Below are 7623 nucleotides of genomic sequence, written 5' to 3' on the forward strand. Positions count from 1 at the left end.
GGGAGACTTCCTCTGGTGAATTGATTTCCCTCCATCTGTTGTGCTCTCTCTCTCTAGACATTTTTCATTTTTTCTGTTTTTTTCAGACCCCACAGAACAGAAAATAAACTTATCTCATCTAGAACAAGGCACCCACCCACACATTGAAGACTGTAAGAGGGAGTGTGGTTAATCATTTCACAGAGAGAGAAACATTTCTCTGGAGAAAGCAAAGAGCGAAGAGGTTGAACTCTTTGCAGATTTACAAAATAAAATTAGATAATTAGTATTCATCCATAAGGCCAAGCGAGAAAGAGAAGTATTAAAAGAACAGCTACACAGAGTATCCTACCAGTCTGGGTCTTTCATGACCCCATTGCCCTTCTCAATTTTTCTGGAAACCCAGATTTTGAGGGAACTTTTTAAGGAATGGTTATGGGGAAAGGGGGAGCTAGAAAAAACTGTTAGAATCAAGTAGGAGTTTTGCATTTATGACCTTAAACCTGTGCAACAAATAGAACTTTCCTTCTATAACTAAAATAGATTTTTCTTTGTGTCTATTTCACTGGTTGGCAAAAACTTATTTTCATCCAAGCCATGCCTCCAACCCCTCCTCACCCACAGGCTTCTCCTTTAGAATGAAAACCAAACTTTCTTCTTATGGTCCTGTACAACTCTGGACCACACCCAGGTATACAGAAAAATCCCTCTGTTGTTGGCTGTTGGCGCCTTGGCTGGAACACCATGAGCAGCATATGGTCATCTTTCCAGACACACCATTTTATTTTTGCTTTATTGGTAATTCTCTTTCATCCTGTGGCCATCTCTCATTCTATATTGTCACTGTACTAGGAGTCATCTAGAACTTCGGAGGAAAGTTATGCACAACATAAAAGGCAGTAAGAACTCTATGCCTGTGTTGCTATTTGATCCTATAAGGAGAATAAAAGTTCTTAAGTTGCTGCTAGCCTATTGGATTATTTTTTTATATTTTTTATAATGGTATATTCGTCACCATACAGTATACTGTTAGATTTTTATGTAATGTTCATGATTCATTGTTTGTGTATAAGACAGTGCTCCATGCCCTCCTTAATATCCATCACTGGGCTGACCCAACCCCCACTCCCATCCTCTCTAAAACCCTCAGCTTGTTTTCCAGTGTCCATAGTCTCTCATGGTTCACCTCCCTTCTAATTCCCCCCCTTCATTTTCCCTCCTTTCTCCTAATTGTCCTCCATGCTATTCCTATGTTCCACACATAAGTAAAACCATATGATAATTGTCTTTCTCTACTTGACTTATTTCACTTAGCATAATCTCCTCCAGTCCCATCCATGTTGATGCAAAAATTGGGTATTCGTCCTTTCTGATGGCTGAGTAATATTCCATTGTATATATGTACCACATTTTTTTATCCATTTGTCTGTTGAAGGGCATCTCAGCCCCTTCCACAATTTGGCGATTGTGGCTATTGCTGCTATGAAGATTGGTGTACAAGTGGCCCTTATTTTCACTACATCTGTATCTTTGGGGTAAATACTCAGTACTGCAATAGCTGGGTCATAGGGTAGCTCTATTTTCAACTTTTCTAGGAACCTCCACACTGTTTCCCAAAGTGGCTGTACCAACTTACATTCCCACCAACAGTGTAAGAGGGTTCCCCTTTCTCCACAACCTCTCCAACATTTGCTGTTTCTTGACTTGTCAATTTTTGCATTCTAACTGGTAGAAGGTGGTATCTCAATGTGGTTTTGATTTCTATTTCCCTAATGGCTAATGATGTGGAACATTTTTTTCATGTGTCTGTTAGCCATTTGTATGTTTTCTTTGGAGAAGTGTCTGTTCATGTCTTCTGCCAATTTCTTCACTGAGTTATTTGTTTTTTAGGCATTCAGTTTGAGAAAGTCTTTATAGGTCTTTAATACAAGCCCTTTATAAGAAATGTCATCTGCAAAGATCTTCTCCCATTCTGTGGGTTGTATCTTAGTTTTGTCGACTATTTCCTTTGTTGTGCAGAACATTTGGATATTGAGGAACTTCCAAGAGTTCATTTTCACTTTTGTTTTCCTTGCCACTGGAAATGTGTGTCTTGAAAGAAGTTGCTGTGGTTGATGTAAAGATGTAAAAGAAATTAAGGAGTCAATTCCATTTACAATTGCATCCAAAACCATAAGATACCTAGGAATAAACCTAACCAAAGAGTCAAAGAATCTATACTCAGAAAACTATAAAGTACTCATGAAAGAAATTGAGGAAGACACAAAGAAATGGAAAAATGTTCCATGCTCAGGGATTAGAGCAAATATTAGATTAGATTAGAACAAATATTGTGAAAATGTTTATGCTACCTAAAACAACCTACACATTTAATGCAATCCCTATTAGGATCCCATCATTTTTTTTTCAAAGAAATGGAACAAATAATCCTAAAATTCATATGGAACTAGAAAAGACCTTGAATATTGAAAAAGAAAGCCAAAGTTGGTGGCATCACAATTCCAGACTTCAAGCTCTATTACAAAGCTGTCATCATCAAGACAGTATGGTACTGGCACAAAAACAGACACATATATCAATGGAACAGAATAGAGAGCCCAGAAATAGACCCTCAACTCCAGGGTCAACTAATCTTTGACAAACAGGGAAGAATGTCCAATGGAGAAAAGTCTCTTTAATAAATGGTGTTGGGAAAATTGGACAGCCAGATGCAGAAAAATGAAACTGGACCATTTCCTTATCCCAAACACAAAAATAGACTCAAAATCAATGAAGGACCACAATATGAGAAAGGAATCCATCAAAATCCTTGAGGAGAACACAGGCAACAAACTTTTGGACCTCAGCCATAGCAACTTCTTTCTAGGAACATTGCCAAAGGCAAGAGAAGCAAGGGCAATAATGAACTACTGAGACTTCATCAAGGTCAAAAACTTTTGCACAGCAAAGGAAAGTCAACAAAACCAAAAGACAACTGACAGAAAGGGGAAAGATATTTGCAAACGACATATCAGATAACGGGCTAGTATCCAAAATCTATAAAGAACTTATCAAACTCAACATCCGAAGAACATATAATCCAATCAAGAAATGGGCAGAGGACATGAACAGACATTTCTGCAAAGAAGACATCCAGATGGCCAACAGACACATGAAAAAGTGTTCCACATCACTTGGCATCAGGGAAATACAAATCAAAACCACAATGAGATACCACATCACACCAGTCAGAATGGCTAAAATTAACAAGTCAGGAAATGACAGATGCTGGCAAGGATGCGGAGAAAGGGGAACCCTCCTACACCGTTGGTGGGAATGCAAGCTGGAGAAACCACTCTGGAAACAGTGTGGAGGTTCCTCAAAATGTTGAAAATAGAGCTACCCTATGACCCAGCAATTGCACTACTGAGTATTTACCCTAAAGATACAAACATACTGATCCGAAGGGGCATGTGCACCTAAATGTTTATAGCAGCAATGTGCACCCAAATGTTTATAGCAGCAATGTCCACAATAGCCAAACTATGGAAAGTTTGGACTGGATGTCCATCAACAGTTGAGTGGATAAAAAAGAGGTGGGGTGTGTGTGTGTGTGTGTGTGTGTGTGTGTGTGTAGTGCAGCCATCAAAAGAAATAAAATCTTGCCATTTGCGATGTTGTGGATGGCACTAGAGGGTATTATTCTTAGCGAAATAAGTCAATCAGAAAAAGACAACTATCATATGCTCCCCCTGATATGAGGAAGTGGAGATGCAACATGGGGGGGTTGGGGGGTAGGAAAATAATAAATGAAACAAGATGAGATTGTGAGGGAAACAAACCATAAGAGACTCTTAATCTCACAAAACAAACTGAGGGTTGCCAGGAGGAGGGGGATAGGGAGAGGGTGGTGTGGTTATGGATATTGGGGAAGGTATGTGCTATGGTGAGTGCTGCGAAGTGTGTAAACCTGGTGATTCACAGACCTGTACCCTGGGGCTAATAATACATTATATGTTTATAAAATTTTTTAATTATTTAAAAAAACAAAGACTCCACTAAAAAAGAGAACTACAGGCCAATTTCCCTGATGAATATGGGTGCAAAGATTCTTAATAAAATACTAACAGTCACCAATAAATACAATACAATAAAATACAATCATTCACCAATACCATGTGAGATTTATTCCTGTCTGCAGGGTGGTTCAAAATTCACAAATCAATTGATGTGCTACATTATATCAATAAACAAATGGATAGGAACCATGTGATCATTTCAAGAGATGCAGAAAAAGCATTTGACAAAGTATAATTTCCATTCATACTAAAAACCCTCAACAAAGTAGGGACAGAGGGAACACACCTCAACATAATAAAGGCCATACACAAAAATCTCGCAGCTGATATCATTCTCAGTAGGGGAAAACTGACAGCTTCCTATATGGTCAGGAACAGACAGGGATGTCTATTCTTACCATTCTTATCATAGTACTGGAAGTCCTAGCCACAGCAATCAGACAACACAAAGAAATGAAAGACATCCAAATCAGCAGGGAAGAAGTCAAACTCCCACTATTTGCAGATGACATGACACAACCCAGAAAATTCCACCAAGAAATTGCTGGAACTGGTGCAAGAATTCAGTAAAGTCACAGGATACAAAATGAACATACAGATATCTGTTGTATTACTATACAGCAACAATAATGAAGTAGCAGAAAGAGAAATCAAGGAATAGATCCCATCTATAATTGCACCAAAAAACCATAAAACCTAACCAAAGCGGTAAAAATCTTACTCTGAAAACTAAAAGACACTGATGAAAGAAATTGAAGATGACACAAATAGATGGAAAAATCTTCCATGCTCATGAAGTGCAAGAACAAATACTGTTAAAATGTTCATATTATCCAAAGCAATCTACACATTTGATGCAACCCCTACCAAAACACCCCCAGCATTTTTCACAGAGCTAGAACAAACATCCTAAAATTTGTTATGGAACCATAAAAGACTCTGAATAGCCAAAGCAATCTTGGGGAAAAAAAAGAAAGAAAGAAAGAAAGAAAGAAAGAAAGAAAGAAAGAAAGAAAGAAAGAAAGAAAGAAAGAAAAGAAAAGCTGGAGGCATCACAATTCCAGATTTTGTGTTACGTTATAAAGTTGTAATGATCAAGATAGTATGATACTGGCACAAAAACAGACTCTTAGATCAATGGAACAGAAGAAAAATCCCCAGAAATCAATCCACATGTATATAGCCAATTAATCTTTGAAAAAGTAGGGGAAAATATCCAATGGATAAAAGATAGTCTTTTCCCAATGGTGTTGGGAAAACTGGACAGCCACATGCAGAAGAATGAAACTGGACCACTTTCTTACACCATACATAAAAATAAATTCAAAATGGATGAAAGACCTACATGTGAGATAGGAAACCATTAAAACCCTAGAGGAGAATACAGGTAGTAACCTCTTCAACATTGGCTATAACAACTTCTTACTAGATATGTCTCCTGAGGCAAGGGAAAAAAATAAAAAATGAACTATTGGGACTTCATAAAGACAAAACCTCTCTGCACAGTGAAGGAAACAAATGAAACAAAAAAGGCAACCAACTGAATTGGAGAAAATATTTGCAACTGACAGGTCTGATAAAGGGTTGGAATCCAAAATATATAAAGGACTTATGAAAATCAATGCCCAAAAACCAAATAATCCAATTAAAAATGTGCAGAAGACATGAATAGATATCTTTCCAAAGAAGATATATAGTTAACAAACACATGAAAAGATGCTCAACATTACTCATCATCAGGGAAATACAAATCAAAACTACAATGAGCTATTACCTCACACTGTCAAAATGGCTAAAACTAACAACACAGGAATTAACAAACTTTGGTGAGGATGTGGAGAAAGGACAACCCTCTTACACTGTTGGTGCTAATGCAGCCTGGTGCAGCTACTCTGGAAAACAGTATGGAGGATCCTCAAAAAGTGAAACGATTAAGTACCCTATGATCCAGCAGTTGCATTACTCTTATTTACCCAGAGGATACAAAAATATTGATTTGAAGTGATGCATGTAGCCTGATGGTTACAGCAGAATTATCAATAATAGCCAAATTATGGAAAAAGCCCAAATGTCCTTAAGTGATTAATGGATAAAAAAGATGTTGGTGTACACACTGTCTATATATACTGCATATATATGCATATATATATGTATATATAGACAGTGTCTATATATACTATAGACACTGTCTATATATACTGCATATATATGCATATATATATACTGCATATATGTATACCGTGCATATATATGAGTGGTAACTGAGTACATTTACATACATATATGTATAGAAACATGTTATACACAAATACATATATGTTACACATATATTATATACATACATATTAAATAATGGTAACTCCACTCAGTTACTACTCACATATATATGTATCTGTGTGTGTGTGTCTGTATATAGTATATATACGTGTGGTGTATATAGTGTATATACATATATATGGTGTGTGTCTATATATATATATACAGAGTATGCATACACACACACACACACACACACTGAGCCATGAAACAGAACTAAATCTTCAGATTTGCAACCAAGTGCATGGAGCTAGAGAATAAGAGAGATATAGAATAATATATAATATATAAAATTATATATAAGTATTATTAATTAATAATAATTAATCATTATTGATATATAATATATAGAATAATAGATATATATAATATAATATAATATAATATAATATAATATATAGAATAATAGAGATAATATTATGTTAGGTGAAATAGTCAGAGAAAGATAATACCATATGATTTCACTCATATGTGGGATTTAAGAAACAAAACAGATAAACATAAGTAGAAAAAAAAGAGAAATCATAATAAAGACTCTTAACTATAGAGAACAAATTGAAGGTTGGTGAAAGGGGGTGGGTAGGAAAATGGGTTAAATGGGTGATGGCTATTGGTGAGGGCACTTGGGATGAGCACTGGATGTTGTATGTAAGTGGTGAATCACTAAATTCTACACTTGAGACTATAATTACACTCTATGTTAACTAATGGGGAATTTAAATAAGAACTTAAACAAGGAAAGTCTGTCTAATAAACCTCTCACTTGGCCTTTCTCAGTAATCGTTTCTGTCAATTCATTTGTACCTCTGAATGAGTCAGGCTTTCTTGGTTTTTACTTTTTTTTTTTTTTTTGTATGCCCTATAATTTTTGAAAACTGGACATTTGAACTTATCATTGGGTAACTATGGAAATCAGAAGCAGAAGAAAGAAAGGCGGGCTAATTTTTGAAATATTGAGTGCATTGGGGCACATGCCACACACTCTGATATTTTTTTTTTTTTCTTTTTTTTTTTTTTTTTAACTTTTTATTTTTTATAAACATATATTTTTATCCCCAGGGGTACAGGTCTGTGAATCACCAGGTTTACACACTTCACAGCACTCACCAAAGCACATACCCTCCCCAATGTCCATAATCCCACCCCCTTCTCCCAAACCCCCTCCCCCCACCAACCCTCAGTTTGTTTTGTGAGATTAAGAGTCACTTATGGTTTGTCTCCCTCCCAATCCCATCTTGTTTCATTTATTCTTCTCCTACCCACTTAAGCC

This window comes from Mustela nivalis (genome assembly GCF_964662115.1).
Source record: "Mustela nivalis genome assembly, chromosome: 5".
Lineage (NCBI taxonomy): Eukaryota > Metazoa > Chordata > Mammalia > Carnivora > Mustelidae > Mustela > Mustela nivalis.